Source organism: Bactrocera latifrons, unplaced genomic scaffold (genome assembly GCF_001853355.1).
Source record: "Bactrocera latifrons isolate USDA-ARS-PBARC rearing strain unplaced genomic scaffold, ASM185335v1 scaffold_493, whole genome shotgun sequence".
NCBI lineage: Eukaryota > Metazoa > Arthropoda > Insecta > Diptera > Tephritidae > Bactrocera > Bactrocera latifrons.
Window position 1 is genome coordinate 165,735 of NW_017537149.1, and position 6,508 is coordinate 172,242.

The 6,508-nt window shown below is 37.9% G+C and overlaps 1 protein-coding gene across 2 annotated transcripts in view; it reads left to right on the forward strand.

Annotated features, from left to right (window-relative positions):
- Positions 1-6,126, forward strand: part of LOC108973620 (plexin-B) — a 52,567-nt gene extending 46,441 nt beyond the window's left edge. For both annotated transcript variants that reach the window (XM_018940993.1, XM_018940995.1), the window contains exon 12: positions 5,943-6,126. The gene's annotated coding sequence lies outside the window, so the exon portion shown is untranslated. The remainder of the gene's footprint in view (positions 1-5,942) is intronic.
- The last annotated feature ends 382 nt before the right edge of the window (positions 6,127-6,508 follow it).

Genomic DNA, 6,508 nt, shown 5'->3' on the forward strand with positions numbered 1-6,508 from the left:
CTGTTTATTATTGTAATTGTTATCTACAACTTCGAAGTTGTGACCGTCAACCAGAGAACATAAAACATAGAGAAGGTGCAGGTTCGACAGCGAATATTTGTTAGATTTAAAGTAAGGAATTCGCCGCTTTTGTTAAAATTGTAGTAAGGAATCCGCCTCACAATGTGAACATTGTTCAAATATTCAAACAGAGAAAATGAAGAGAAATAAATATGTATATGTATTTACGGCATATGATGACGTGGCATATATGCCCAAGCAGAGAATATGAAGAGACATAAATATATGTATGCATGCCCATGATTAAACTCCCAACGAAGAATTTTGTTTTGCTTGTTTACATTTGGTTTCATTTTTGACAGCGAACAATGTGTACAAAACACACCTCACACACAGAAACATAAAAAATTTTTTTATGTTCTCTGTCTCACATACCCAAGAACAGGAAGAGACATAAATATATGTACGCACGCTCCTTATGATACTCCCAACAACAGCATTGTGATATTTKCATGCTTCAATTTTTGCTTTCGCAATGTGTGCAAATATGTATGCTTTTGCATTTTGCCGTTGGGGATCAATTTCTATAGTTGTTACATACCACCTAGCATATCGCAAAGTGATTTTGATAAAATTCTGGACGAGCTGGTCAGAGAAATCTTATCAAGGATGGAGTGGGGTAGCATCTGTACAAATAAGCGTGGAGATGTCCCACTAAAGGCACTCTCGTCCCTAGACATGGTGTTACTGAACACCGGCAATCAGAACACCTTCGAGAAGAACGGCCGGAGCTCCGTTATTGATATAACCTTCGCTAGCAGGTCTCTGGCGCGGACAACAAATTGGCAGATGTGTGACCTTTACACGCATATGACCATTATGCAATTATGTATGAAATCCAACACTCAGCGAACAACCGAAGGTGTATGCCCGCTAAGACGGTACAAAGGAAAGGGTGGAAAATAGAAACCCTTGACGTTGAACTCTTTAAGCTGCTGTTACCATCTAATATAACATTTCAGGAAAACATAGATCGGCAAGCGGAGATCTTAATGAGGCACATTAGTAAAGCATGCGACGCTTCTATGAGTAGGAAAAAAATGGCGCGCATAGAAAGCCTGTTTACTGGTGGAGTGAGGAGATCGACATATTAAGGAAGGAATGCCACAAAGCGAGAAGGAGGTGCCAAAAGAGTCGGGAACTCACGGAACAAAAGCAAATACGCGCATACTTTAAAACCTAACGAAGTGATCTTAAAAAAGCAATTAAAAAAAAGTAAATCCTGCTGCTTTAAAGAACTCTGTGCCTATAAGCTGGTAAGGGCAAAAATAAGAGGGGGCAAAGGACAAGCACCAACGTGTCCAGCGCTGCTGAAAACTGTGGAGACACAGCTCCTAGAGAACCGAACGGCTAGAACACAGGAACTTGCTGAAACAGAAAACACGATAGTCACCGATGCTGAGGTTTTAGAAACGGCAGAGAGATTTGGCAATACCAAAGCATCAGGCGTGGATGGCATTCCAAATAAGGCCCTAAAGATTGCCATTATGCACAATGCAAGACCTTTCACGGAATTGTTCACGCGGTGTTTACAAAAAAGTTTATTCCCAAAAACTTGGAAAAAGCAGAGGCTGGTTTTGTTGCAGAAGCCAAATAAACCAACCGGAGAGCCGAGCTCATATCGACCACTCTGCATGCTGGATACGACTGGCAAGATTTTGGAGAGGATAATCTGTGCACGATTAGAGCTGCATTTAAAAATACAAGATAAGAAAGGTCTGTCCGACATCCAGTATGGATTCCGCAAGCAGAGATCAACCACTGATGCGATCAAGAAGCTTACGGACATTGCCAACAAGGCAATAGAGGGTACAAGTGGCTATATGGAATACTGCGCAGTAGTCACCTTTGACGTCAAAAATGCTTTTAATTCGGCATACTGGCCCCATATCATCAGTGCACTAGAACGTTGCGAAACCCCGGCATACCTGGTTAAGATTATATCCAGTTACCTGTCGGACCGGCTGTTACTGTACGATACAGATGACGAACAAAAGAAGTGACATGGTGTTGCGTCTTCCACTCCCGAAACAGGTGCAGATCATCGGGTACGCGGATGATATTGCCATTACCGTAGTGAAAAAAAAAGAACTTGGCCAACTTGAAAACCTCTGCAACCATGCGGCGACGACGATTAAAGAATGGCTCACGGCAACAAACCTCCAACTCGCTGGACAAAAAACCGAAGCTGTGCTGATCACAAGTAAGAAAAAACTCGAAGACATCAAACTAAACATCGACGGTCATAGTATCATGACACAGAAGACTCTGAAGTATCTAGGAAAACTGATAGACAATAGACTCAGCTACAAGGCGCACATTGAAAAGGCATGTGAGAAAGCAGCACGTGCCACGTCCGCACTACCAAGAATAATGGCAAACAATGGTGGACCAAGCCAAAATAGGCGTGCGCTATTGGCCAAGGTGAGCCAAACAATTATGATGTACGCGGCGCCCATATGTGGACCAGCATTACAGCAAAAGGCGTATGCTAAGAAAGCGAAGTTTGCAATGCGGCTTAGTGCCATTAGGGTCATTTCGCACGGCATCACACGAAGCGGTTGGGATATTAGCGAGCATTATGCCACCAGAGGTAATGGCCATGGAACTCAAAAGAGTATACGACAGATCTACAAGACTGGGCAGGCGACTAACGGCTGAAGAACGGAAGGATGAGAGGCAAACAAGCCTCAATGGGATGCGTCTACGACGGAGAGATGGACCTATACGCGAATTAGAAATGTACAAGCATGGGTAGAAAGGAAACACGGAGAAACAGATTTCTACCTGACGCAGTTTTTGACGGGACACGGGTGGTTTAGAGAGTATCTCTATGAAAAGGAGAGAGATGTACAGAAACTGGCAACGGAACGAGTGACACCGGATAACATAGCGCGATTTATGATACATTCGAAACAAGTGTGGGATAGTGTGAGAGCGTGGTGTGCTATATAGAGCTAAGAAGGAATGAGTGGCAACGCAGGGAAATCACAAGAGGGATGAATGAGGAGTAGGCCGGAAGCTTGGCCTAACGATGTAATGCTTAACGGCAGTTCCGTGGGGAAAATAAACAAGCAAAGACTATGGAGTTAAGGGTTTAGTACGTAGGCGTATTGGTCTCCGTTTCAGTGACCAATACGAATCGTGCATACCGTTCGGAAAAATTACGGTATTTTTCGAAGATTCCCCCTCCAATAAAAAAAAAATAAATAAATAACGCCAGGCACGAATTCCACAAGCGACCTCGCTTCATTCATAAAAACAAACGCCGTAACATCTCCCCAATTATGCCTTTGCCTACAAGCGTCTTTTCGGGACGATGTCAAAAGCTAAAAATCATAAATTGAGCATTTTTCTGGTGCTTGTTCTAAGAAAGAAGTGAGCAACATAGCTGTTGTCGATTTACAATATTTGTCAATTCTAAAATATTTTTTCGTGGCTCGCAAAAATCAGCGTTGATATATATGCAAGCTCATACATATGTATACATATTTACGCTAGTTTGTAGGCGAAGCTGTTACTGCGGCAAGGGAAGCGGTAGCAATTGGCGATCGTTTGTTAGTTTCTTTCGGCACAGCTCGGAATTTCTACCAACAACACAACGTTGTGATGACTCTTTGACAATACGAGCGCTTCGGCCATTGGTTGACCGTGACAACGGAGATTTGAAAGATGCATGCGGCACTTGTTATTATGAATGTATGTACATATGTATGAGGCTCGCATTTGCTTTCGTAAACCTACAGACAAATGTGCCATAGAAATAATATATGTATACACATGTATGTATGTATGCCATAGAAACTCTATTGCTACAAGTATGGAAATGATAACGAAATATTGCAAATATGCATATTTCATGAAGGTCATTAAGTTTTTTGAAGAAATAAAATAAATGAATGGAAGAGTTTATATGAGCACATTTAAGTTCATTTGGCACATCTTCATTTTATAATAGTCGAAATTAATATATGTAGTGCATGCATGTAATATAATAATTTTTTTATTTAATTTTATAATATAAAATTTTTACCATGTTTCGGAAAACAATGGTTAATACATTATAATACAAAATAATCACGCATATGTGACAATGGTTCATATAATACAAAATAAAAATAAGCATGTATATGGGCTCAGAGAATGCTTTTTACATCCTCTTTGTGACTTTGTAGATTTTTCTACAAAGCATTTCTCTTTATTTATTCTCTCATGAATTTGTCGTTTTACATAAATTTCTGCCAGAGAACGTGCTCAATTCTGCTAAATAGCACCGAGAATGGCGAATTCTCTATTATAAATCTATCAGCTCTGTTAGCCGTCAAATCGAACATCATACATAATTCGATTTGCACCTTCCCTATGTTTTATGTTCTCTGGTTAAATTGTGCGTTTAAGTTGAAATAAACAAGATACTTATAAGACTTTGAATCCTAAGCAAAATTTGGTGTGGGCTGATACCAATTAGGTTCTGGGACCTTGCGGACACCATAATCCAACTTCGGTTTGTGTCAGACAGTAAATGCACGAAACACTATCCACGTGCTTTTATTTCGGAAACAGAAACTGGAAGTGATGGACTCTATCAGCGTAGCTCACCTGACGACAATGACAGAACATTTAGCATTCAATTTAGGGGAGTAACTCATGCCAATGTTGAATATTGCAGTTTGGTGAAATCGATCAAATACGTTTGCAAATACGTCACCGAAGAAATCAGCATGGCAGTTATTGGCCTTGAACGAGATAAGATCAGTATCACGATCAGTAAAGCGCTTTTTATCAGATTCCATACCACTGATTAATTGAATAGTGCGATTTAAACTATTTTGATAGAGAAAAACCTCAGGATTCAAAAAATAGAGTATAGTTTTCGAGATATTTATATTTAAAGTTAAAAAATTTGTGAGGGAAATACACGCTCTGTTTAACTCAAATTGCACAAATTTTTCAATTAATATATTTTTAATTACTCTGTACACATTGAAATGTTTCTGACTTTAACATTTATTTATTTCAAAAATGTGTGACCTAGCATTTCTGACAAATATTAGTCTTGCCACATTTACCGCAACTGATAAAGATAAGAGCTTTGAAGAGGAATTGGATGATAAGGAAAAACCCGCTTGAAATGTTTAGAAAACGTTGTCCAAATTTTTCAACGAAATCATAAATGGATTCAGGAGGTCAGGAATGTTGGGAGTCTATTGTATTAAGTAGTATTCTCACAAAAGGTAGCTAATATTATACTTTATAAAAAATTATATGTTTTGATGTCACAAGAAAATCTGAAGTGTAAGTAATATTTCATTCACATATTACTGATATGAGTTTTTATGTAACAAAAAAAAATTAAAATTTACATGTATGTAAAACTTAATTGCACTTCGGTTGTCTTGCAAATCTGAAGAAAGTCTTAACCTATACTAGCTATATCTGCTTTCATATTGATTTTTTTATGTTGACTGTATTAGTTTATACTATTAAATGTTATACATCATCAACTAACAAAGCCTCCAATCGGTTACCATTCGAGCATAAGTTCCGAATTTTTTCTTAACACAAAAACGCCCGAAGAATCTCTTTTGGATTATCCGGATTCTAAATCCATCATTTTATTTTCTAAGTGGCTTATTGCTAAAGACAATTCTTAATAGTCTTCTGTATGCTACTGAACTATGTAGTCCTGTTTCTGCTCATCAATTAGGGGTTACACAATTGTCTCGAAGGGAAAGAAGCTCTCGTGGAAAGTAATGATTCGCCCAGTAACATAAGTCGCAATTAAATTTGGGTGTTAAGTTTCAGGGATTCATATTATATTTATATATTCAAACACAAATTTTTTATTAATTAGTTTTATTAATTTCTTATCATTTCTACAGATCGTTCATGCTCTAGACACGGATCTGAATTGCAAAAAAAATAATTTATCACATAAGTTGGAAAATGTGGCGTTTACGTTAAGTGGAGAGGAAACCTCTGCTTGCTGACATCTGCATGAAAATTATTTTCCTGAAAATAAATTACTATTTAAAAGAAATAACTTATTAAATATGTCACACTACACATTAAGGGACAGTATGAATTTAGAGAATTTTAGTGAGTGTTCCAGTATGTTTAGAAAAGGTGAGTCCGTGAAATACAACAATAGTTCACAAACGAAAGCTCTCAAAGAAATTTAGTTTTTTGTTCTAAACTGTCTAGGATAATAAGAAACATGAATTCAATGTCTATTTTATTTTGAATAGTACAAAAAAATTAATTTTTTTCTAGCTATTGCAAGATGAACATCTGTCAAATTGCAGACGAATAACTCCTGTACAATATTTCAACTCCAATTAACCAGCTCTACCATCAATTCGCTATAAATTTGCTACATCTTGGCTACCGCTACTGTTGATTCATAGTTCTAATTGTTATATTTTCCAGATAATTACTTCAGTCAGTT